The sequence below is a fragment of the Camelus ferus genome, chromosome 11 (assembly GCF_009834535.1).
Source record: "Camelus ferus isolate YT-003-E chromosome 11, BCGSAC_Cfer_1.0, whole genome shotgun sequence".
NCBI lineage: Eukaryota > Metazoa > Chordata > Mammalia > Artiodactyla > Camelidae > Camelus > Camelus ferus.
In genome coordinates this window covers 51381782-51408167 of record NC_045706.1, presented here as the reverse complement: position 1 = coordinate 51408167, position 26386 = coordinate 51381782, and the positions used below count along the sequence as shown (strand labels likewise).

General features: G+C 46.8%; 1 long non-coding RNA gene across 21 annotated transcripts in view; it reads right to left on the bottom strand.

Annotated features, from left to right (window-relative positions):
• LOC106729375 overlaps positions 1–26386 on the bottom strand; it is a 140317-nt gene that overhangs the window by 113058 nt on the left and 873 nt on the right. For 12 of the 21 annotated variants that reach the window (XR_004324176.1, XR_004324175.1, XR_004324177.1 and 9 more), the window contains exons 2-8: positions 24841–24933; positions 23134–23394; positions 22356–22615; positions 21211–21258; positions 18444–18544; positions 17980–18089; positions 17551–17716 (exon numbers count right to left, since the gene is read on the bottom strand). This is a non-coding gene — a long non-coding RNA (uncharacterized LOC106729375). Of the gene's footprint in view, positions 1–17550; positions 17717–17979; positions 18103–18443; positions 18545–21210; positions 21259–22355; positions 22616–23133; positions 23395–23732; positions 24172–24840; positions 24934–26153; positions 26269–26386 lie in introns of those variants that run through there. The other 9 variants (XR_004324182.1, XR_004324185.1, XR_004324183.1 and 6 more) reach the window with 8 other exon arrangements.

Sequence of the window (26386 nt, the reverse complement as noted above, 5' to 3'; positions counted from 1 at the left end):
GAATTCTCTTTCAGAGGTACAGCGCACCCCACCAGGGCAGGGAAGGAACTAGTAAAGAAGAAAACCTGTGATCGTGGAGCTGAGACGTGAACTTCAGATCCAGCCTTCAGTGTTGGTCTGACCAGTGTCAGGCTAACCAGAGCTCTCTGTTCTTGAACTGCTCTCACTCTCAAACTTTTAGAGGTTAAGTTCTAGATGGAAAGAGTGGGCTTTGGAATCAGGCTGGCCTGGATTCAAATCCCAGATCTGCTGTCACCCACAGGGCCACTACCTTAAACACCATAGAATTGTGCAATCCAGGGACCTACTTACCAGGTTTGTGAGTTGGGCTGTAGTGGCATGAAGGGTGACCCCCAAAGGATATATCTATGTCCTTTCTGAGTACCTGTGAGTATTACCGTACATAGCAAAAGATGTGAATAACAAGGATCTTGAGAAGAGGAGCTTATCCTGTATTATCCAAGTGAGCCCTAAATCCAATGACAAGTGTCTTTATAAGAGGGATATTTGAGACAGACATGAGAAGGTGATGTGAAGACGGAGGCCGAGGTCAGAAGGGGAATAGTAATAGTTCTTTCCTCTTAGAATTTTTTTGAGGATTAAATAATGAAATGAACGTACAGCTAGCTATGGAACTTGGGGATCTTGTTTTAAGACGTGGGGTAGCAATATTAACCCGTCAGTTGTGTCCCTGGAGACATAGTGCGCAAGATACAGCATCAGCATCACAGTGAGACTTCTGAGCTTTCTGTCTGCCTTGGAGGCCTCAGCGTCTGATGCTCTGCCTGCCTCACCTTCTGACTCCTGGCAACAGTCTAAGCTACCCAGTTTCCCTGTCTCTAATTGTCCACAAATATCCATTCTCCTCCCTCTTCCTTTTAGTAGCAGCAACTGCTGAGTGTCAGCTGGACACACAGCTCTCCAGCTAGAGACTGCATTTCCCAGACTCCCTTGCAGCAAAGCCTGCCGCTCTAAATGCTAACCAGTGGGGTGTGACAGGAAGTGACGTGTGTCCTCAGAAGGAAGCTGCTTTCCCCCCACCCCCTCCATCCTGAAATCTACAAGGTTAGTTGATGGAGTCTCTTTCATAGCCAGGCAGATGAGGACAGTTTCTAGAGTTATGTTGTCCAACACTGGAGCCATTAGCCACATGAGCCTAAATTAAGCAAAATTTAAAACTCAGTTCCTCAGTCACTCTAATCACATTTCAAGTGTTTAATGGACACATGTGGCCAGTGGCTATTGTACTGGACAGCACAGGTAGAGAATATTTCCATCATCACCAAAAATTCTATTGGAAAGCATTGTCACAGAGGATGAAAAGCAACAAGACAGAAGTAACCCGGGTCCTTGGCCAACTCTGAGGAGCAGAGTCACCCCCTACTCCCTCCCCTGCTCCAATTACCTCTCATCTTACATTTTCACAAGAGAGAAATAAATCCTCTATCTTTATCTGTCAATGCAGCCAAACCAATATCCCAATAAATACTTTTTTTTTAATCAACACCTTTTCCATTTAAGCTAGCAGAGGCATTTTCTGTTGCTTGCAACCAAGAATGTTGACTGTTACCAAAGTGAGTAAAGGAAGAAATGTAAAAGAGGGGTTGTTGATGTGGTCTGGGGGAGCAGCAAGAGCTTTCTCGAGGAAGTGCTGTTTATGCTGACCCCTGTGCCACTTGCTCTGGCCACAGCAATGGGACTGGGTTGAGCTCTTCACGTCACACAGTGGCCAAAATGGTTCACAGGATGTAGGAGAGGATGCTCCTCCCCACAGACACACCAAGGTTTATTCACTGACAGGAAATGGCAGATCCCAATTTTGAGGCAAGGAATGGACAAGATGAGCCTTATCATAGCAGCCAGCACGGACTCTTCAAAGACCACTAGGGTGGTATTAGAAGGACTCAGGAGCCAACTGGAGTGCTCCCACCGGACAAAGATGGGACAAGCTGGGCATCAATAACAAAGCTAACTGCAATGAACTGAATTGCGTCATATACGTTTAAATCTGTGAGTTCATAATGATACCAACAGCACACAAACCAACCCAGGAGGATGGGTTCTTTTGAAGACTGGTAAATAAAAGGGCAAATTGAGACTTACCCTGGGAAGCCAAATAATAGATGAGGGAAAGTTTCTCTTTGCTAACAAATGAAACAATGATAATTTTTGCAGCCCTTTATGAATTTATGGATCTAGGCACTGAGTATCACAAAAAGAAAGATAACCAGACACTATGTGTCTCCTAATGGATTAAGAGACCACCACCTTGCCAAAAACAGAAATAAAAAACAAACAAAAAAACTGAATCTGATCAAACCTTTAGATCCAACTTTCAGTTTATATGAAATTCAGAGTCCAGAGGAGCTTGCTAAACATATAATTGGAAAATTCAAGTTGTAAGAAACTCTTCTGAACAACAACCCAGTTTCTTCAACAAGTCAACTTCAAGGAAAAAAAAAAAAGGAGGAACTTATAGATTAAAAAAGACTCAGAGATATACCAACTAATCACAATGTGCAGGCTTATTTAGACCCAGACTCAGACAACCTAAAATTTTTTAATATATTATAATGCTATCCCTATCAAATTACCCAGGACATTTTTCATGGAACTAGAATAATCCTAAAATTTATATGGAATCACAAAAGACCCAGAATAGCCAAAACAACACTGAAGAAAAAGAATGAAGCTGGAGGCACAACCTTCCCACACTTCAGACAATACTACAGAGCTACAGTAGTTAAAACATCATGGTATTGGCACAAAAACAGACATATGGATCAATGGAACAGAACAGAAAGCCCAGAAATAAACCCACACACGTACAGTCAATTGATTTTCAACAAAGGAGACAAGAACATACAATGGAGAAAAGACAGTCTCTTTGGCAAGTGGTGTTGGGAAAACTGGACAGCCGTGTGTAAATCAATAAAGTTAGAACACACCCTCACACCATACACAAAAATAAACTCAAAATGTCTTAAAGACTTAATTATAAGACAAGACACTATAAGCCTCCTAGAAGAAAACATAGGCAAAACATTTTCTGACATAAACCTTAGCAATATTCTCCTAGGGCAGTCTACCCAGGCAATAGAAATAAAAGAAAAAATAAACAAATGAGACCTAATTAAACTTATAGGCTTTTGCAAGCAAAGGAAACCATAAACAAAATGAAAAGACAATCTACAGACTGGGAGAAAATATTTGCAAACAATGTGACTGACAAGGGCTTAACTTCCAGAATATACAAACAGCTCACACAGTTCAATAACAAAAAAACAAATAATGCAATCCAAAAATGGGCAGAACACCTAAACAGACATTTCTCCAATGAAGACATACAGATTGCCAATAGGAACATGAACAGATGCTCAATATCACTAATTATCAGAGAAATGCAAATCAAAACTACAATGAGGTTATCACCTCAGACCAGTCAGAATGGCCATCATTAAAAAGTTCACAAACAATACATGCTGGAGAAGATGTGGAGAAAAGGGAACACTTCTACACTATTGGCGGGAATGTAATTTGGTGCAGCCACTTCGGAAGATGGTATGGAGAGTCCTTTAAAAACTAAAAATAGACCTACCATGTGATCAATCCCACTCCTGGGCATATATCTAGAGAAAACTCCAACTCAAAAAGATACATGCACCTCAGTGTTCACAGTGTTATTTACAATAGCCAAGATATGGAAGCAACTTAACAGATGATTGGATAAAGAAGATGTGGTATATACATACATTGGAATACTACTCAGCCATAAAAAAGAATGAAATAATGCCATTTGCAGCAACATGGATTGACCTAGAGAATACCATACTAAGTGAAGTAAATCAGATAAAGACAAACATCATATGATATCACTTATATGTGGAATTTTAAAAATGACACAAATGAACTTATTTACAAAATAGAAAGTCACAGGCACAGAAAACAAATTTATAGTTGCTAAAGGGGCAAACCGCAGGGGAGGGATAAACTGCGAGTTTGGGATTAGCAGATATAAACTACTATATACAGAACAGATAAACAACAAGGTCCTACTGTACAGCACAGGGAACTATGTTCAGTAACTTGTAATAACCTATAACGAAAATGAATATGGAAAATATATATATATATATAATCGAATCACTATGCTGTACATCAGAAACTAACACAACATTGTAAATCAACTATATTTCAATTTTAAAATCTATAATAGGTAAATAAATACTAAAATATGACATTAATGAAGTATTTGGAAATTTGGATAAAGCCTGGATATTTGATGACATTAAGGAATTACTATTCATTCTTTAAGGTGTAATAATGGTATTTTCAGATGAAATCATGTGATGTGTGCTTCAATATAATCTGGAGAAGGCTGAAGTGAATGAGGATGTGAATGAAAACAAATGGCAATGAGTTGGTAATTGTTGAAGTTGGATGATGGGTGCACAGGAGTTCATTATGCTATTCTCTTTCTGGATATTTAAAAATTTCTGTTTGGCATTTTCTTAATGAATCCTTTGTTATCTTTCATCTGTTTGAAATTTTCTAAAAATATATTTTAAAAAAATAGTAATTTGCTACACACAAAATCCCAGAGCACAAACAAAACGACTGGACCGAGGCAGATTTTGGTCTCTATTGCCTTCCCGGCCCCACCCAGAATCACCTCCCCTACCACCAGCCCACCCACTGGTCCCAAGCCTGTCCCATGATGATTTTATCTCAAGGACCTCACTCAATAGCCTTCCCTGCCACTGGGTCTTGTTGTTGTTGTTTTAATAACAGCTTTATTGAGATATAATTCACATATCCCATGATTCACTCGCTTAAAGTATTCAATCCAATGGCTCTTGGTTGAATCACAAAAATGGGCAACCATCACCACAGTCACTTTCAGAATATTCAGAACATTTCACATACACACTCCAAAGTTCTTAATACCTTCAAATCTTAGACAGAAGGAATTGGAGTCCTGATCCTTTCTCTCCCAGAAACCTCTGAAACTTTCACACCACTTTTCCTGCCATTAAACAAGTTCCCTGTATCATTTACTCTACACGCACACATGCACACACACAGAGTAAGTGTGCCACCTCACTGGCCACCCCACCACAGAATGATGGTCTTCCAAGCCGAGGCTTGCATGAGGAGAGGCCTGGAGGCATGAAGCTGTGACTGTATGGGGCTGACAGGAATCCTTAAGTCATTCAGAGATGAAAGAGGAAGCAGGAGATGCAGAAACCCATGTGGGGCTGAGAGATGGGACTCAGCGGCCCCTAACGCTGCAAGGGTTGCAGGTGTCCCAGCCCAGAAGGATGGGCGTCTCCCCCTCTGCCCTCCTCCCAGGCGGGAAAGCCATCACCACCCCTTTTCTGTCCTCCTGCCCCACTCCTGAGGCCTGCAAATCACACAGGGCACTAAGCCCATCCAGCCACACCTTTCAAAGCAGTAGCTTCCTTTATTCGAAGACAAGAGACAAGGCCAAGAGCCCTTTCTCCTTCCCGTCCTCCCTTCCCAGGGAATCAATCTTCTTAAACCTGATACTCCCAGAGACCATCTGGATGAAAACCTTTCAGGAAATTCAGTCAGGTACGAAGCCCAGCGCTCTCATCCATCTTGCACTGTCAGAACCCAGTGCTCTGGCCTTAAAGAATCCTTACAGCTGGGGCTGCCACGGGCCTCCAGGCCACAGGAGTAAGCCCTGCCTGCACTCAGAGCCACACCTTCCAGACGTCTCCAGAACTGTAAACCACCTTGTGGTCTTCTCCAGCCCTCATCCCCACTCTGGACCCTTGGTCCCACTCAGCTGTGTCACCCAATTGTAATATACAGAGAAGGAATGTGGTACAGTGGGAAGAGTTCAGAGAGACTTGGGGCTGGAACCTTTCTCTACTGGGTGACCTTGGCCGAGTGACCTCACCTCTCTGAGTTTCAGCAGCCCTGTCAGTAAAATTATGGTTAACAACACCCACCTTGGGGAAGTCTGGTAAGGGTAAGATGAGATAATGTGCTTTAAAATTACTTTCTTCCTCATTTTTTCTGTTCTGGCCTTCTTGCTGTTTCTTAACCTCCCTAACCATCCTTCTACCTCAGGGCCTTTGCACTTGCTATTCCGTATACATGGAAATTCTTTCCCTGGATATTCATGTGCAAGGCCCACTTCCTTCAGGTCTCAGCTCAAAATGTTTCCATGCCAGAGAGGCCTTCCTGAACCAGCCTATCTAAAATAGACACCACCACTATCACTGCCACCCACCACCTCCATTCCTCTCCACCATTTACCCTGTTTTAATTTTCTTCAAAGCCCTTAAGTCTACCTGACAAATAAGAGAGTAATGCGTTTACTGACTGCCTATCCTCCCCATTGGAATGTAAGTTCGGGGGGGCAGGGACCATGTCTGTTTTATTTCCTGCTGTATCCTCAGTGCTGGGACAGTGCCAGGCACATGGAAATCACTCAACAAATACTGACCATGGGAAGAATGAATGGCTGATTGCATGAATGAGTGACCTTGTACAGTGCCCGGCCCATCACAGGAGCTCAGTAAATAGAAGTCGTTACTGTTACTAATTTGGAGGTGCTGAGAGAGACATGAAGGGACCTAGACTTTAGGGAATGGGTGGGGCCAAAGAGAAGAGAGCTCAGGTGGAATTCCAAGCTACCCAGCCTGTCCAGAGGCCAAACATCACACACCTTGACATCTGGCCAAGGCAAGGATTTACCATCAGGGAACTCCTCAGCCTGAGGGGCCCTTGAGCCCCACCCATTGCAAGCCCAACCTCCTGTGTCCTCTGGGAACAGGGGTAGGGGGAGGCAGAGGGTTGGGATGGACAGACCCTCCAATCCACACCTAGACAACAAGGTGCCCAGCTAGCCCCAGGAACGGGGTAGAGAAGAGGCTATCCGTCCCCATAAGGCGCCCAAGCAGCAGAAGGGACCGGTCACCAGGACTGAGTTTATGGCAGGAAACCCAGGCCAGGTAGGGAATAGGCCAGACCCAGGCAGAGGAACCAAAGAACAGGGTCAAGAGTCTGTAGCCCTGAACTGGGTCCCCAGAGGTCTGGAGTTTCCCAGTGCAGAAAAGACTGGGCCCCACAGTTATGGAAGAAAGAGCAAATTTGTGCCAAAAACCCAGCTCCATCCCTTTAACTGTATGACCTCAGATAAATCACTTAACTTTTCTGAACTTCAGGGCCCCATCTGTCAGGTGGAAATAAAAATATCCATCTCAAGATGCAGATCATTAAGAATAATAAAGTTACCATTTACTAGTACTTTGCTATGTGCCAGGGTGTTACCTTATCTCCTTTGAGCCTCAAAATATCCCTAACAATAGGTACTTCCATTCCTACTTTATAGAGGAGGAAACTGAAGTTCAGAGAGGGTAGTGACCAGCCCAAAGCCACACAGCTGGGAAGAATAAGAGCAAAACTAGACCCAGACCTGCTGGTTGTAAAGCCCTATTTTAATCACCATCTAGAGGATGCACTTAAGCCCCCAGCACCTGGCCAAGCACACACAGATTCCCCTTCAATATGAATTTTCTTCTTTTTCCCTGAGCTTCAGGTCTGGAGGCAGGTGAGCCCAGCTATGGAGGCTGAAGGGACAGGAAGCCAGGTGGCCCTTAGGCTGGGTGAAGGCAGCAGCAACAGCCCCCACCTCACTCCTCGCCATGCACAAGAGCCTGGGCTGGCTTCCTGCTTCCAGTTGGTTGCAAGAAACCCCTTTCCGACACCTCCTCCCCAGTCCGGGCAGGCTGGGGTCATCCCTGCAGAGGAAGTTCAGCCAGGTCAGGCCTACCCCTTTCCCACAGCCCCAGAGTGACCCTCCACAGCTTTTCCACTCACCTCTGGGCTGAGAAGTCCCCAAGGCTCCCCGCCCAGGGTCTGTGGGGTTCTGCTGCCATTGGCTTTGCTCCCTTGATAGGGGACAGCCTAATTCACGTATGACCCACACCAATAAATCAGGGAGGGGCGACAGGGTGGGGACATTCATAAATCCATATCAAACAGCCCCCAAATTATGACAGATGACATGGCAGTCATAAAATTGCACAAGCAAAACTCACCAAGTCATTAATTTCATGGCCGTAGAAAATAAACAGACACATTTTTTCGCGGCCCTAATAAATTTTTAAAAACTCAAAGAATGGTCCATCTGCTTCGAATAATTTTTAATTTCCTATTCTGTCTCATTCCCATTAGCTAGTCCACTGAGATATTTGCTAAATTCTTTCATTTACCTCCTCCCATCTGTATTCAATTACCCTATTCCCAAATAGAATGAGTTTTTGTTTCTCCTAAGCGCAGGACAAAATACCCCCGCCTGTACCTTAAAGCAAATGTTATGTGTGTTTTATTATCTGTTAGACCGTATGAGTCATTCTAACTCGATTGCCTGTGCGGAAAGGCTTGGAGAGCAATCTGATTTTGATGTTTTCTGGCTTGGGTGGAAAACACCTGCCCGATTCTCAAAGCTAATCTATTAACGTGGTAAATGCTGTAGCAGATGTTCCTGAGTGAGCGAGGGGCCGCGCTGGGCTGTGACCGGGCCCAGAGTGTCGAGCACACAGTGGAAATGCTCGGAGATCAGACGCCAGCGATGCCACTGGGGGCCGAGCTGTCACATTTTCTGGCCAGCCCCCAGGCTCTGGCTGCCTGGTGACTCCCCACTGCCTCTCAGCAGCCACTGGAGATGGAAGGACATTTCAAGGTCATCCAGTCCACCCCACCAGACCCATGTTTTTTACAGAAGGGAGACTGAGGCCCAGAGAGGAGGTCTGATTGCCCAAAGTCACAGAGCATAACATGCTTAGAGTCTCTAGTGGGTGCAGGAAGCTGAGACTGATTTTGTGGAGATGGGGAGAAGTGGGGAATTCTGTGAGCACCTTTCCTACCAGTGCTTTCCACCTAGGAAACCAGATCACTTAGGGTCTTTTCACTCTACAAGTCTTTGCAGGTCATCTTTCCTCATCTGCAGGAGCTAGGCCAGGCCTGCAACAGATAGGGAGACCGGGAAGTGCTGAGGGGCCAAACCTTGCTCCAGGGTGAGTTGGTTTGAACACTGTATGTGCAATGGAACCTGCAAAGCCCCAGGAACGTGGATGTCCAGGCCAAGCTGAAGATCTGGGAAGGACTTGGGGTCTCCAAAGCCTCACATGGAACAATCCAGGTAGCTGTACTGTGGGTGCCCACATCCCCACAGCCCTCATTATTTCCATGCATGCTGGTGGCTTCTTACTGTAGGCATCTGCAACAATGCCTGAGAGCTTTCTTTGGCCTGGGATCATGCTCTCTACACCCTTAGGACAGACAAGAGGTACCAGGGACTTGACACCCCCAGGAGCAGCCCTAACAATGATGAATAGGAGTTGGTGTTTAAATACCCTAGCATTCTCCCCTCTTGGATGGGACAATTCTGAGATATGTTTATATCAGTGATTCTCAACCAGGTACAGTTTTTGCCCCCTAGGGGACATCTGGCAATGTCTGGAGACATTGTGATTGGATGGTACTACTGGTCTTTAGTGGGTACAGGCCAGGATGCTAAACAGCCTACAATGCCCAGGACAGCCCCCCTCCCCAATAAGCAATAATTATTCAGCACAGAATGTCAGTAGTGCTGAGGTTGAGAAACCCTGTTCTCCACCCTGTCCCAGAGGTCCCCAGTGCGACTGAGCCCCAGATGCCCACAGCAACGACATGCTCATTTAGGCACTCTCCTGACTTCTTCCCTTCCCTGGTCCCCCTCCCCATTCCCCTTCCATAACTTCCTGGGCTCATCTCCCACATATCTACTTTCACCCAAATCCTCACCTCAAGGTCTGCTTCTTGGGGGACTCAACCTAAGATCACCCATTACTATAGTCATGATGACAATCTTGGAGGGGTCTTGAAGACTTTGGTTCCTATTTCAGTCATTTGCAGTCTTACCACATGCATTCAGTCCCTGTGACACCCACACCGAATGTGGCTTCTTGAGGACATACACATGGGGCCACACCAGACCAGCTTGGTCAGGAATGTCCTCTGGTCCAACTCTGGTGGGCCAGCTGATTAGAGATACGCTCACCTTGCAAAGAGATGTAAGATTTGAATACACATTCAATGCAATCCCTGTCAGAACCCCTGTCAGAAACTGGCAGGCCAATTCTAAAATTTACACGGAATTACAAAGGACCAGGAATAGCCAAAACAATCTTGGAAAAGAAGAATAAAGTAGGAGGATTCACATTTCCTAATTTCAAAACTTGCTACAAAGCAACAGTAATCAAGATAGTGTGGTTATTGGCATAAGAATAGATAGATCAATGAACTAGAATTGAAAGTACAGATATACCCATATATCTATGGTCAACTGATTTTTAACAAAGGTGTAAAGACCATTCAATAGAGAAAGCATAGTCTTTTCAACAGATGAAGCCAGGACAACTGGATATCCACATGCAAAAGAATGAAGTTAAACTCTTACCTTACACCACATACAAAAATTAACTCAAAATGGATCAAAGACCTAAAACTATAAAACTCTTAGAAGAAAACATAGGACTAAATCTTCATGATCTTCAGTTTGGCCAAGTATTCTTAAGTATGACCCCAAAAGCATGAACAAAAAAAGAAAAAAAATTATAAACTGGACTTAAAATTGAAAACATTTGTGCTCCTATGGACACTGTCAGTAAAGTGAAAAGACAACCCACAAAATGAGAGAAAACATTTTCAAATCATGTATCTGGTAAGGGACTTACATTATTAAGTATCCATGAACTCAGAACCACTATTTTCTCCTGATAAATTTAAATTTCATACATTGATCTTCTATATCTCTAATGATGCCTTTTTGCCTTAAAGTCTATTTTGTCTGATAGTAATATAACTATGCCAATTTTCTTTTGGTTTGTATTTTTCTGACATTTTTTCACTGTTTTACTCACAAGTTTTTAATCTGTTCTCATGTTTTAGACATTTCTCATGTAAGCAGCATTTGGCTATTCTTTTTTTTAATCCAACCTGATAGTATATGAATTTTAACTGGAGCATTCAGTCTATGTGTATTTACAGAGCTTACAACTATATTTGACTATTTCTATGATCTTGTTTTGTTTTTTGAAAACTTTGCCCTGCTTCCTAAGGATCTATTTTCATCTTCTTTGTTGCATTGTTTTGAATTAATTGAGGTTTTTTTTCACTCATTCCATTTTCCTCCCTTCTACTGTGTAGAGGATAAGCATTTTATTTTTTTTATTTTTTATTGGTGACTCAGCATTTTGAAATTATTACCTAACTCACTGAGTCTAAAGTTAATCAATATCTTAAGCTTCTCCTGAACAATGTAAAGGGCTTTGAAAGCTTTAATTCCATTTAAGTAACGTCCAGGCTCTCTGCTCCGTCTTTGGTTTAACCCCATGGAATAGACATTGTTTTGGACAGTCTGTGTGTTTGTTTAGATTGACCCATTTTTTTTTATTATTTTCTCAATTCATCATTACTTCTTGTGTCTGAGACTTTTCTCTAAGATCATTTTTCTTCTCAAGTTCTTCCTTCAGAAACTCCTATTTATAAATTCTTTCCGGATTAGTAAATAGGCAGACCTTTCATTGCACTTCTCTTTACTGTGCTTTGTAGACTGCCTTTTTTACAAATTGAAGGCTTGTGGCAACCCTGCTTTGAGTAAGTCTATTGGCGCCATTTTTCCAACAGCATTTGCTCTTTTCGTATCTCTGCATCGTATTTTGATAATCCTCACAATATTTTAAACTTTCTATTATTATATTTGCTGTGGTGATCTGTCATCAGTGATCTTTGATGTTACTACTACAACTCACTGAATGTTCAGATGACAGCAGTTCTAGCAATAAAGTATTTTTTAAGTAAGTTATGTTCATTTTTTTAAACAGAATGCTATTACACACTTAACAGACTACAGTATAGTGTAAACATAACTTTTATATGCACTGGGAAACCAAAACATTTGTGTGACTTGCCTTATTATGATATTCACTTTATTGCAGAGGTCTGGAACTGAACTTGCAACATCTCCAAGGTATGTCTGTAAATTAAAATGTCTTTATTTCCACCCTTCTTATTGTTTGCATTTTTGAGATGTAACTTCACCCACTATAAAATTCACCCTTTGAAAGTGTACAATTCAGTGGTTCTAGTACACTTAGAAGGTTTTACAAACATTACTGCATCTAATTCCAGAAAATTTCATCAACCAAAAAAGAAACCTCATGTTCATTAACTGTCACTTCACATTCCCCTCCAGCCCCTGGCAACCACTAATCTATCTTCTGTCTCTATGGATTTTCCTATTCTGGATGTTTTATATAAGTGAAATCATACAATTTGTGACCTTTTGTGTCTGTCTTCTTTTGCTTAGCATGTTTTCCAGGTTCATCCATGTTGCTGCGTGGATCAAAACTTCATTCCTTTTGATGGCAAGTAATACTCTACTGTATGGATATACCACAGTTTGTTTATCCATTCATACGTTGGTGGACATTTGGGTTGTTTCCACTTTTTCACTGTTATAAATAATGCTGCTGTGAACATTTGTGTACAAGCTTTCACATGGACATATGTTTTCAATTCTCTTTAATACGTACATATGATCTACACTTATTAAGAGATAAATTATCTCTTAAGAAATTATTTCAGTCTTATTAGGGCCTAGGGTATACAGTCCCTAGTTGGTGTGACTTTTTAAAAAGTCCTTTAAAGTCATCATTTTTCTGTCTTTCATTGTTAATATTCATACTATCATAACTAATTGCCATTAGTGTAATTTCTTCTAATTATAGAAGTTGTAAACAACATTTTTTTCTGTCTTGTACTTTTAAGATCTTCTTGTCTTTGATATTCTTCCATTTGATTTTGGTGTATCTGTGCATGGACTTCTTTTCATTTACTCTGTTTGGGAGTCACTGGAATTCTTGAATCTGAAGATTCATTTTTTTTAGTAATCATAGAAAATTCTCAGCTACTCGCTCTCTGAATATTACCTCTCTCCCATTATTCCTATAATTGATTTCCAAAAATCTGATTACACATATATTATAAATTTTCATCCTATCCTCCAAGTCTCTTCTTCATATTTTCATTTTTCTTCCTGTGCTGCATTATGCATAATTTTTTCAGCTCTATCTTCCAGTTGACTAATTCCCTCTCCAGCTGTGTCTATTCTATTTAACAGTTCCACTGAGTTTTTGACTTCATGTGTGATATATTTAAATTCCTAGAACCTCTGTTTGGTTCTTTTTCAAATCTGCCTCGTCATGTTTATGATCCCTTCTTCTTCCTTGTCTTTCTTGTGCCATAGGAGCTCAAAGTATAAGTCCCCAAGGTGTACAGCAGTTTCAGCAATCTTTACTTCCCCGGACAGATTTTTCCAATTTGTTCATGGCCTCTTGTAATTCCCTTATTTTCTTATAGGCTCTTCCATTAACAGAAGAGAATTCCAAAAATATTCTTCCTAGCATCCCTAGATGTTTTGTAGCTGAAATATTTGTACACCTTTCATCATCATATAGATTTTAAATCCCTTTGTTCCTTTTCCAACATCCATGCTTTCAAAGACTAACGATTAAGCACCTGCTGCGGATTCAAGGGAGAACAAGACAGAGCCTGTCCCTGCTCTCAGGGTTGACTCTGAAGTGTATGGAGAAAACAGACACTTAACCAGGTGACTGCATCCCACAGTTAATCAGTGCTCTGATGGGGTAGGTATTAGTAAAAAAGGCCATGCAGAGATACATGGAGGCCAGGAACACTCTAATAATCACATTGATTCTCTTTAAGTAAATATTCAACATTTATTTAAGGGAGAAGAATACCTTACAAAGCAAAATTGAAGCTCTTTTTCTAAATTAGAAAGCATTAGGGAAGCTGTCTGTTATTATTCAAGCACATGTTGTTACTGGAACATAGGTCTTTTGGGGAGAAGATCCAGCCCCCATCCCAACCCCAAGCTATTTAGAAAATCCATTATCTCAACCACATACAGTGTCTCCTGGAGGGATATTCTGGTAAATTACATTCCCACTGATGTTTATTTGCTTCCCTAGCCATACCTTAATTCTCATGTTCTGAGTAACTACTTCTGCATAAAAAATCACTTTAAAACAGTGGCTTAAAAGCATAACTTTATGTTATGGGTTGCATTATGACCTCCCAAAAGATATGTTGAAGTGTTAACCTTTAGTACTTCCGAATGTTATCTTATTTGAGAAACAGGGTCACTGCAGATGTAATTAGTTAAGATGAGGTAATACTGAACTACAGGGGCCTCTCACCACATGTGAAAGTGTCCTTGATAAGAAGAGGGAAACTGGGACACAGAGACACAGGGAGACTATGTGATGATGAAGGCAGGGGTTGGAGTGATGTAGCTACAAGCCAAGGAAAGCTGAGCATTGCCTCCAACCACAAGAAGCTAGAAGAAAGGCAGGGAGTAGCTTCTCCCTCAGAGGCCCCAGAAGGAACAAGCCAACACCTTGATTTTGGGCTCTAGTCTCCAGAACCCAGAGAATAAATTTCTGTTGCTTTACCCAGTTGGTGGTCATTTGTTACCTAGGCAGTCCTGGGAAACTCATATGTGATCATTTATTCTGTGCATGAATCTGAAGGTTGCTGGACTGCAGGCAGCTCTCACTCTGGGTCTATCATACAGTGCAGGCAGGTATTTGGTGGCTGGGACTGGGGTCATCTCAAAGGCTTCCTCACACACACATCTGACATCTGGGCAAACAGCTGACGCTGGATGACTTGGGGCCCATCCAGCATCTCTCACTCCATGTGGTCTCTGTACATGGCACCCTCTGCAGAGATGGACTTCTTACAGGGCAGCTAACAGCTCCCAGAGCAAGTTCCCAAGAGAGAATCTGGGAGGAGCCATCTAGCCTTTTCTAACAAGCCTCAGCAATTAGAGAACATTGCTTCCATTACATTCTGTTCAAGGAGACTTGCCCAGGTTCAGGGCAACAGGATGTAGACCCCATCTGCTGGTGAGAGGAGTATCTAGGGGTTCGTGGACACATGTTAAAACCACCACACTGTCTCAGTCAGGGGCACATCTGACCTGGGGGAGGGAGACAGCAGTGTCTGCCCCCCTGAACCCCAAAGCATAAGAAGTTAGCTAGGTGGGGAGGCCAAGAGCCAGAGAGAGGAGCCACCCCTCTCCTGCCCGGCCCTGAGCCTCCTGGCTGATGCTGAAGCACCACCCCTTCACCCTCACTCACAGTCTCCAAGCCTGGCGGAGCCCCAGCTCATGCATTCAGCTGAGGCTCCGCGCCAGGCCCTGGACATACAGACTTTGCCCAGAAAGCACCCAAGCCAAAGTCATCCCCAGGTTCCTCTCTGCCCGCCACCCACAGGTGCTTTGTGTTCCCAACAGAAATCCTTCTTTTCCTCCTTAGGCTGGGGCCGTTTCTGACCCTGCCTTCCCCACTAATCTGGGGCCAACAGGAGGCCCCTCAAGAGAGCTCCCCACACAGACATCAACCCCTGAGGTTTGGGGGCTCAGTCTCAGGGTCTGGATCTGTTACTCTCCCCCCGGTAATGCCAGCTGTGGCTCCCCAATTCCCTGCCTTTTGATGAGTCTTTAAAAATCTTCCCCATCCTACCCTCTTGGTAAGGAGACAAATGCATTTCTGGTATTGCTGTTAGTCAGGGAAGCCACTTTTCTATCCAGTTTTCTGATCACTTGGAAGTACCTAGTCTGGGACACAAACACACACACAAGTGCTGCTCCCCTTCCTCCGAGAGGGCTCTGATCTCCGGAAGAGGTGGAACAAAGGTTCACCTGAGGTCACATCACCCTCCCCTCCAGTCCTGCCTCCACCCTCAGAGCAGCAACCATAACATCAGACCAGTACGCGTGGGGCAGGAGTGCCTGCTGGCCGAGCATCTGCTCCAGGTCAGTGTGGAGCCATCTGTCCTTGCCCACCTCCCCGCAAGGGAGGGGTTCTAGTCTACTCCATCACGTGGTGAAGAGGCTGAATCTGGGGGAAGGGGAAATGAGCTAGTCTGTGCCTGAGCTGAGGTTCACTGTCAGCCTATCTCAACATTTATCTCTAAAACCTGGATCCTTCTCTTCTCCCTCCCTCTCACCCTCCTCCTTGACTTCTGCCTCTCTCTCCCTCTCCTTCCATCCCTGCCTGTCTGTCAACTTCTGTGTCTGAGCTCTTTCTCTCTTTCACTGTAACTGCCGCCCCAAGGGTCTAGGGCTGTCTAGAGACCAGAATCGTCTCCAAAATGGGTTCACCTTTCCTTCATCCTTGGTACCAGAATCTGGCCACATTCATTCAGAAAACTCCATGAAGGAAAGGACAGTGGTTACCTGCTGCCTCCTTCTCCCCACCCGACAAGGGACCTTTCCTGGGTCTCTAGGCTGAGACCTAGGGTGGGATGGATAAGGAGCGAATGACCAAAGACCAGAATGGCAAGGGACAGGGATTATTCCCAGTGGTCAGACTACACTAGGACACATGCAGTGGAGACAGGAATTAAATCCACATCAATAATCAAAATTCCTCCCAACCTGAAAGCTCCAGCCCCAAAGGGTGCTGCAACTTGCCAGCTGTGTGACTTTAGCCATATCACTTAACCTCTCTGAGCCAAAAATAATAGTCCCTACTTTAAGAGAGTGTTATTATGATTCAAGGAGATAAAGGCTGTTGATTTGTTTGGAATGCTTTGGGCTGCCAATAACAGAAAAGTCAAGCAGGACTTGCTTGAGCAATAAAGACAATTATTTCACACACTGAGATTCTAGAAGTAGCTTCCAGGTTTTGGCAATGATTCAGAAATGCCACTGAAAACCAGTTTCTATATTTCCGCTTCATCATCCTTAGCTTGTTTACATCTCATGCTGTTTCCTCATGATTGAAAGATAGCTGCTGCAGCTCCAGATATCACATACCATATCCAAAAAGGAAAGGAAATATTAATAGTAAGCATCCCTTCAGGTGATGGATTCAGGTGATCCAAGGATCCCACCTTGAGAGATTCTGCCCTGCAGCATGATCACCTAATATGAAACTCATTCTCATCTCAGACACTTCAGTGTTTTGGAAAAGCCTTCAGAGAAAAGTCCCCAGAGCTAGGAGTCATGCACACGTGGGGCTGGGTAGGGGAGGGGAAGGCTTCCTGGCACCTCAGATCTTACCACACACCTTCAGAGCCAGAAGGGACCTGAGAGAGGCTCTCCCTGCCCCAGCCCCACAGGGTGGAGAAGTGATTTCCTCACCAACACACAGCAGAGCCAGAGCCATGGATTCCTGGCTCTGAGCCTCTTAGTGCCCTGGAAGGAGGGCTCAGACCAGGAAACGCAGCGATCTCAGGAGGGCTCCCCAGAAGCAGAGCCTGAATCTGGGATACCAATTCAGAGGATTTCCAGGGGGAGGCTCTGAGAAGAGGAGTGAGGGAAACAGGAAAGGGCAGGGGTAAAAGCCAAGCCAGAAAGTGGTCTCAGCTAGGGTCGAGCCACAGCGTGGTCCCACCGAGGGTTCTAGAGCCCAAATAGCACCACAGAGTTCGTCCTACCTTGAGGCTTGAGGTGGCCTTTTGCAATACATCAGCCAGTCACGGGCTGCCATCTGCCCAGGTGGTGCGGTGCGGGGCAACTTCCTGGGGGACAGCTCTCGCCTGGCTGAGGGCTCGTCTGCAGTGAAGGGGCAGCTGGAAGCCATTAGAAGCAACCCTCCTGCAGCTGGGGGACCGGGAAACCAGAAGGTTAGAAGGGAAACGAGGAAGTCTCCCTCCCAGAGCCCCGAGCCATCCTTGGCATTCCCAGCCGCAGAACACAGTGCACCAGAGCCCATCCCTTCCACAACCTCAGTTTCCCTGTTCATAAAATGGGTACGCAGGACTAAGGGGTCACTGGGTTCCTTTCCAGCTCTGCACGTCCAAGCTTCTGTGATTCCACTTCCATCTCACCCCAGGCAGACTCCTGCCCCCAGACTCCCCACTCACCCAAGTAGTTGAAGAATCACTGAGATCAAAGTAGGGTCTCCACTCAATCAGGCCTGAACCCCACGAGGCAGGTAAAGGCAACAGTTTCTTGGCGTGTGTACATCTCCAGCCTGCAAAGCGGGCCTAGGGAGTCAGTATTTCTTTAAATGCAAGTACCAAGACCACACTGGGGTGTCAGTAAATTCATTATCCCATTACGCAGACCTGAATTATTCAGCGCTCTTGAGGCTGCCTCAGGAACTTGCCCGAGCACAGTCGATGCCGGCATTAAAGGGATGGATGGAGTCAGGCCTGGGGCATGGTTGGTGCCGGGGTGATGGATCTGGGCCCAGAGAGGCTGCCAGGGCTTGCAGGCACAAGGCTGCCGGCTGGCAGGACCTGGGCCCTGGGAAGGCGGTTATGCACATATCCACAGTCCTCCTCACCCCCCAGGAAACTGGCAGAATTTGTCTTTGAAGCCCCACCTGCTCCAAAGGGTCCAGGGACAGAGGATCCAGACTCCCCTTCTTCCTGGCTGTTTGACTTCCAGCAGGTCATTCACTTCTCTGAGCTTCAGTTTCTTTATCTGCAAAACACAGTGATGATACTAAATGTTTCCATTATCCATTTTTCCTTTTAAGTTTCACGACAGAACTGATTTTTCATTGAGCATACAACCCTCTAGAGTAAATACTATTTCTAGGCTGAAATGTGGCCATGTGACCAAGTGCTGATCAAAGGAATACAAGTAGAGAGAGTATCCTGTGAAACTTTCAGGAAGGGTCCTTAAAGGAAGGAGGTGAGTTCTATTTTGTTCCTTCCTTTTTCCTGAAAACTTGGTTGAAGGTATGATAGCTGGTGCTCAAGCAGTCATTTTGTTCAATGAGGAGACACCACATGATGAGGATGGCAACACAGCAGGGGAGAAGCCTGAGTCTCTGTTAACCCTGGAGCCTCCTTACCATCTCCAAGTTACCCCTATAAAAAATAGAAATCAACTTCTCTTGATTAAGTCACCGTTCTTTTGGGTTTTTCTGTCTCCCACAACCAAACCCAACCCTACTTTTCTGGACAAGTCCAAGGCTAAAATGAGACATTACAGGAAAAGTAGACACCTCAGTAGGTATTTCCTCTAGGATACTTCAGGGGTTAAGAACTCTAAGCTCTGAAATCAGAGAACCTGGATTCAAATCCCAACTCTACCACTTACAAGCTGTGCAAATTTGGGAAAGTTGCTTAACTTCTCTGTGCTTCAGCTTTCTCATCTGTAAGATGGGGGTAAAAATGATACCTTGCCCCTCACAGGGTTTATGTGAGGACTGAGTGAATATGAAGTTAGAAGGAGTGACTGGCACATTGTAATTGCTGTATAAGTACCAGCAGTTAGCATCTCATTTCTATGTGTCTAGGGGGATTCCCTATGTAACTCAGGGGCCTGGGCTCCCATAACATCTCCCAAAGCTTCATCTCAGTCTGGATTTTCCCCTTGAGGTGGCTGTGCTCTCAAGGCTTTCTAAGCTTTAGCCATGACATGAACAGTTTTGCCTCAGGGGAGAGGACCCCAATCTGAGCCAATAGGGGTTGGTGGCAGGGCATGGGCTCCTGCCTCTTTGGAATCCAAATGAAGTTCTTACTCAGGAAGAGAGAATGAGAAACAAAAGCCCATGACTGGCTGTGTCACGTATCTCTCCTCTCTGGGCCTCTGGGTAATGGATTAAATCAGAGGTTACACCTCATGTGCCAGCAGCACAAAGACCAATATGGAATATTAGGGTACCTCTTCGGGAGGAGGGAGCAGGGAGTGGTGGGGACTGGGCAAGGGCACATGACACGTGGGGGATAGGGGTAGGCACCACCCAGCACCAGTCAACCTGCCATGCAGCGAGATGGGCCCAGTGTTGTCAAATCTTCTGTTCTTTCTAAAGAAATGGAAACCAAATCTGAATTCTTTGTGAAATTTTCTGATTGTTTAGTGTTGGCTCCATTCAAATAAGCAAAATACTGATCAAGGCCAATAAAATACGTCCCCAGGCCAGCCAGAAGTGAACAAGCACGAGGGCTCTCCCAGGCAATGCAGCTGGAACCCTTGTGTCCCAGGCTGTGTCCTCCAAAGAGTCCCACACATAGTGTGTGGAGGAAAGAAAAGGGCCCCAGGGACTCGTCCTTCAAGGGAGGCAGGTGCTCCGGGCTGGAGCCAAGGAAGGTGAGCCTGACCACTCGGCCCCCTCCCTGCCTGAGTTCAGCGAGGGAGAGCAGAGGCGGGAACTGCCCTGCGACCTCAGGCGACACTCTGACTTCCACAGCTCCAGGTTCCTTCTCTGAGAAACAGACTGGGGATCTGCAGGTCAGGTACAAGTCAGTGACCCTGGTCCACCAGCCCCTGCTGAGGCCCTGCCCTGTGGAGGGGGCTCTGCATCCATGGCTCTGGGGACACCAGAGGCCCTTGGTGTGTAGACTGGAGTGCTGACCCTGACTCTTTTCTCCCGGACCAGTGATATGGCTACACGTCCACATCCTTTGCCATGTGACCACACCCTTTGCCGTGTGACCTCACAGAGCCACCCTGTGGAGGGGCTGGAGTACACACATTTGCCCCCACACAGAGTTTGGCCAAGTGACTCGTTGGGGCCGCTGGAACACCAGCAGACCTGACTGAGGCAGAGGCTTTAAAAGCACGTGTGTGATTGGCCTCTTGCACCCATGCTGGCCCCTGGGAAAGAGCATCTCCAGGTGGCTGCTGGTCTCAGAATGATCTGGACCCACGACCTGAAGCAGAAGCACCCCAACTGACCCAAGAGCAAGAAAAGTAAGTGGTTATTTTGGAAGCCACTAAGACTCGGGGCTGTTACATGTCATGGTTGCAGCAGAAGCCTGACTGCTAGGCTGGGAGGTTGTGGGCATCTCCAACCCCATCTGTTCATCCACGGTCCCAGAAGCCCTTGCACCCCTGGCCCTGATGCAAACAGAGAGACTCCCCCTGGAGTGGGGAGACTCCAGGCTTTGGGCCATACAGAGCTGGAGCCAATCCCCACATGCCCCTGGCTGTGAGAGCCCAGATGAGTCACACCCCTGTCTGTCAAGTGTGGGTGATCATGCCTACTCACTGGGGACTGGGGAGCCTGATGAGACACCACAAGTCTGCAAGCAGGGTTGGCGTGGGGTGCCTGCTACTGGTATTTGGACTTGTTGGGTGGGGGAGGTGTGGAGCATCTCCTGTGAGAAAACTTACCCCTCAGAAAAATAAGGCCTTACCTTTGGAACGCATGATTTCGAGTTCAGTGTGGAATCTGTCACTCTAGCCTGAAAAAAAAGCAAACAGGGTTATCTCAGCACCAACTCTCAACCACCGCATGGGCTCAGGGCACACTGCTGGGGTGCCTGCATCCCTTAGGAATGCTTTGAGCATCAAGTAACAGAAGGCACAGCTAATCACTGCTTAAACACAAAGGGCTCCATTTTCTCACGTAACAAGGAAGCCGGAGGGAAATAGTTGCTGCTAATGATTCAATGCCTAGATAATGTCTTCAAGGACCACTCACCATCCTCATTGTTTGGTTTTTCAGTCCTCAACTTTGTTGCCTCATGGCCACAAGATGGCTGCTACAGTTTGAAGCATTTCATCTTTACACACCCTACTCAAGATAAGAAAAGGCTCTACCAGAAGAGGAGTTTTCTTATTATCAGGAAAGAAAACATCCTGAAAAGGACCCCCATTTTCCCTGGCAAGATATCCCTAGATATCCTGAAAAAGGGACTAGGAGGGTTATGACAGCCTGAGACTGTCCATCCCCCAGAGCTGGGCACATTGTTGCTTGAACAATATCGGGTCCCTGCTGGCAAGACAGAAGGAGGGGGTTGGCACTATGGTAGGTGGTAACACTGCCTGCTGGAGCTGGGAGGATCAGTCCCACAGAGGAGCAGTACCAGGCAGGACTCCTCTACTGCAAACAAATAAAAGCTGCTTTATGGCAAACAGCAGGTTTCACTTTGCTATAAATAATAGAATCTACTTTGTTGCAAATAGCCAGTTCCACTCTGTTGCAAACAGCAGGCTCTGGAAGGGCCAGAGAATCAGGCTTGGATGTTCCACTACCAGGAACTGAACAGCTGGAGGCTCTCAAAGCTCACACCATGGGACGGTTCTAGTTCAAACACTCAATCACACCATGGGACTGTTCCAGTTCAAACACCTCTGGGCAGAGGCTCCAGCAGGGACAAGAACTTCACCTCCATCCCACTTCTTGTCACAGCATCACCCTCCTTCACCAACCACTGACTTCCATGGCACGTCTGCATCTGAGTCTTGTATAGCACGTCAGACGGTAGACGCCAGGTCCCATGCCTACAGGGGAGTCAGGGAAATGTGTCTGTTTTCTTTTGGGGAAGGAAGGACTCACAACGTAAGCCAGTGTCCTAGGATGGAGACAGAAGGGTTGCAGGAGGACTTTTTTTGCCATTTCTCTAAAGGACCCCATGAAGTCTTGACCATCTGATGGCTCCCGAGGGTCAGCTGAGGTGTCGGGCAGAAGCGATGATGCCCAGGAGTGGCTGTGATAATGGCACCCTGGCCATCCCATCAAGAAGACAGGAACAGGTGATACCACGAAACACACCTGTCATCCCCTGGGGACTCCCAGAGACACCTGAATGCCCGGACCTGCATTAAACCGGAGAAATCAGATCACAGGTAAATTGCTGGCACATGGTGGAGGCCTCTAACAAGATCTCAGTGAAATTTCAGGGGCTACAGGAGCTCCGGACTTGGGCCCAGGGGTGAATGACAAACTTTTATGTGAAGCTGAGACAGGGACAGGTTCACTTCCTGGCTCTGCCACTTCTATGTCACCTGACATCTGGGAACCTCAGTTTACACATTTGGAAAATGGGAACAATGTTAGCTACTCAGAGTGGCTGTGAGAAATATGACCACTGCCCATGCAGTTTACGCAGCAGCAGGGAATCCTCTGTATTCAGATGCCTAAAACCATAGTTCTCAAGGAGCAGGGACCGGAACCGGGCAGGGGTATTTTAATCCTCACAACCATTCTGAGAGGTTGGAGGTTGTGGCAGAATTTCACCACCCTCTTGCGATCTCCTTCCCCAATGACAGTTACTCCCATGGCCCTCATCTTAGATGGCAAGGGGGGCTTTGCAGATGGCGCCAAGGTCACTAACCAGCTTCGCATGGGAAGAGTATCCTGGATTAGCTGGGTGGGTCCCTGGAATCCTTAACAGCGACAAGGAAGGCAGGGTGAGCCGAAGCACCAGAAGTATTCAGGAGTCTTTGCGGGACTTGCAGACGGCTGGCGCAGCTTCCTGAGATGGAACTAAATCTGGCAATAGCTGGAGAGCTCAGAAGAGAACGTGGAGCCCTGGTGGGGCGGTATCCCCAGATGCCACCTGGATCCTTCAGCCAGGCCTGGCTGGGCCCCTGACCTGTGGAACGGCAAGATCATAAACCGTGTTGCTTTCAGCCACTCAGTAAGTAGTGGTTTGTTACACCACAGAAAACACTTAAGATCATCCCTGTTTTTCTAATCGAGAAACTGAGTTCACACGGCCACCAAGTGAGTGGTAGACCAGTGTTTGACCCCAAGTCCCTCTGACTCCAGAGCCCACGCAGCCTGTCCAGGTGTGGAAACTGAGGCACGAGAGGCTAGGCATGCGCGCCAGCTCCTCGCATCGTGGCACAGAGGAGGCGGGAGCAGGCAGCGGGCCCTCCCCCCTCCCCAGCTCACCCGAGGAGCCCCAAAAGCCACTGACTTGTGGTCTACCTGTCAGCCCACTCAGCCCGACACGGCCCTCAGAGCCTTCAGAGTCATGGCACTGCCCCCCAAAGTCTTGGGTGGAAAGTTCAGCAGACCTCACCCAGATGTGGTCAGGCTCCAGGCTGGCAGCTCCTCTGTGGAGAGAGGAGGCAAGCCCCGGGCAGAGGCCCATAGGCACCTCTGGGAGCCCACAGCTGCCGAGAAGAGCCCACTGAGGGCAGGAAGGGGACTGAAGGGCCACAAGGGAGGAGGAGGATTCCTGGCGCAGGGCCGCTGGGAGGCTGTAGGGGCGATCAGGAGGCCACTGAGGCCTTTCTGGCCTTGACAGACTCCACTTCCATGTCCTAACTTCTCTGAGCCACACTCCAGATCGGAGGAAACAGTTATCCCATGGGCAAGATCAGATGTAAAGATCAAAGGTGTATTCAGTCTGCCAGACGTGGAGCTTTAAAAAGAAAAAGTTTAACCCAAATGTTTTAAATTGTGAGGTTTCACATTAAAAGCCAGATTTCCAACCTCTCTTGAAAAAATCTGCTCTGGCCACAATGCGCCCTTCGTCCCACAGGGCAGCCAGGGCCAGAGCTGAGTGGCCACCACACTTTCTGATGTGGCGTGATTTCTGGAGCGCCACAGTCCCCACTGCCCTCTACCGCCCTCCCCTCACCTGCCTGCCTGGCCCCTGAAGATACTTGAGTTCCAATCCTTTAGGCGGAACCTGACTCCATGACCTTACTCTTCTGCCCCTGCCCCTACCCAGTCCTGGGGGGCCCTGGGGGAAGGGGCCCAGCCTGTGTGATGTTAGCAGCACTGGAGAAGCAGCAGTTGGGGGCATTAGTATAGCAACTCAGGGGCCTCTTCCAGGCTCATTTTTGTGAACAGCTGTTTCCAGTGACCCAGTCTGGCTAAGAATTCTTCAGGGGGCAAACCCCCTGACTTCCTGATGGGGACCTAACAGCATGTACAGCCCCCAAAAGGGCAACTGAGAGAGGAAGAAATGATTCTCCCCATCCCCCACTGCTGGGGGAAGCTGCCCACATCCACGTGGCCCTCTGGGGAGGCCGAGCTCCCACTGTCACCACTGGGGCAACCTCCAAAGAGAAGAATAAAAACCTACTTTGTCTTCAGCCACCTGGCCTTCTAGGAAAGGCCCTGTAACAGATACACAGGCGACACTCTGCTCCCTTCATTGTGAGCTGAGACACTGGCACTGTAATGGAAGAGACAAGAAATGAGCAGTGAACGGGGGAGGGAGGTGGAAAAATTAAATTTTGCGTGATCAGCAAGGTTTCAAACAATCGCTCGCCAACTGAAGTGGGTGCCACGTCTATAAGTCATTCTGTTTTATAGACCATTAGGATCTCCAGAGAGAACCTGCATGGAGACCACTGCTTTTTGTTGAAATTAAAATGTCAGAGAAAAAGAAATAGAACAAAACAGGGAATCTGCAATTAATTACCAGGCCATAAAAATTCAATAATCAGGAGGCAGAGCAGCCGCGGGCCCAGAGGTATCAGAGCCAGTGTAACAAGAATGGAATACATTAATCTTTTCAAATTAGTTTTTTAATCTGACGGGGATATATGGTGACATGTCTCCCCTCCTCGCCTGCCCCCCACCTCCATGGGCTCCGGCCTAAAGCCAGGCTGGGGGAGGGAGGGATCTGGTGTGAGCTCCCGGCCTGCCCAAACCCAGACCCCCAGACAGGAGAGCGCGCAGGTCTGCAGCCCCAGCTGAGCCCAGGGCCCCAGCAGAGGTGCCTGGAAAGCGCTTCTTGGGAGTTTGGGCCCTGCCAGGTCTGAAGAGCTCGTAGGTGTATCCTCCCTCCGGCTAGTGGGTCAGAGGGTTTACAGAAGCAAAAGCAGGGCCTGAGGAGTAAGCACGGAGGCTGGTCTCTCTGAGATTTGGTTTCCTCCTCTGGGAAACAAGATAATCTCGCAGCCTCACAGGGAGGCTGGCTGTACAGCTCCTGGTGCTCAATAAAATGCCCCTTCCTGGTACTAGGTTCCCCACTCAGCCGGGCAGCTCAGGCAACGAGGAGCCCCAGGCACCACCAGCAGGCTATTCAGAGAGCGTTTTAAATGCACATGCTGTGTGCTCAGCTCTGGGGGAGGAAATAAGAGCGGCCTCAGTCCTTCCCCTGGGGAATGAGACCCATCCACAGGTCAAAGAAACATTTACAGAGCCAAGCAGGGTGCAGAGACAAAAGGCTAGGGGAAGGCGCTTCTCTTGCAAGCAGGCCGTTTGGCCGGAGACAGGGAGCTGGGAGGACCCACCCAGCCCCCACACAGCAGGCTCCTCCCCCCGAACCCCTCCTGGGGACGGCGGGCTGATTAGTCAAAGGACCAGCCCCACCCCTGTGTCTGAGAGGAGGCCTCGCCCTCCGCTCCTGCTTGGCCTCCCCCAGGGTCCAAGGCTCCCGAGCCCCACCTCTGGTTTTGTGCATTCACTCCTTCAGCTTGATATCCTTGGTGGCCTCTCCTCATTCTCTCTGTGTCTCTCGGGGCCCCTTTCATTTCTATCACTTCGTACCGGTTACTATCCTGTTAAACCCAAGGGAGGTCTCAGCAAAAATGGCAGCGATGAGGAAGAAGCATAGCTAGGAGGGCATCAAGTTTTCCCTCTCTGACTCAAGGCCCTAGACCTCTGGCGCCGGAAGGGAG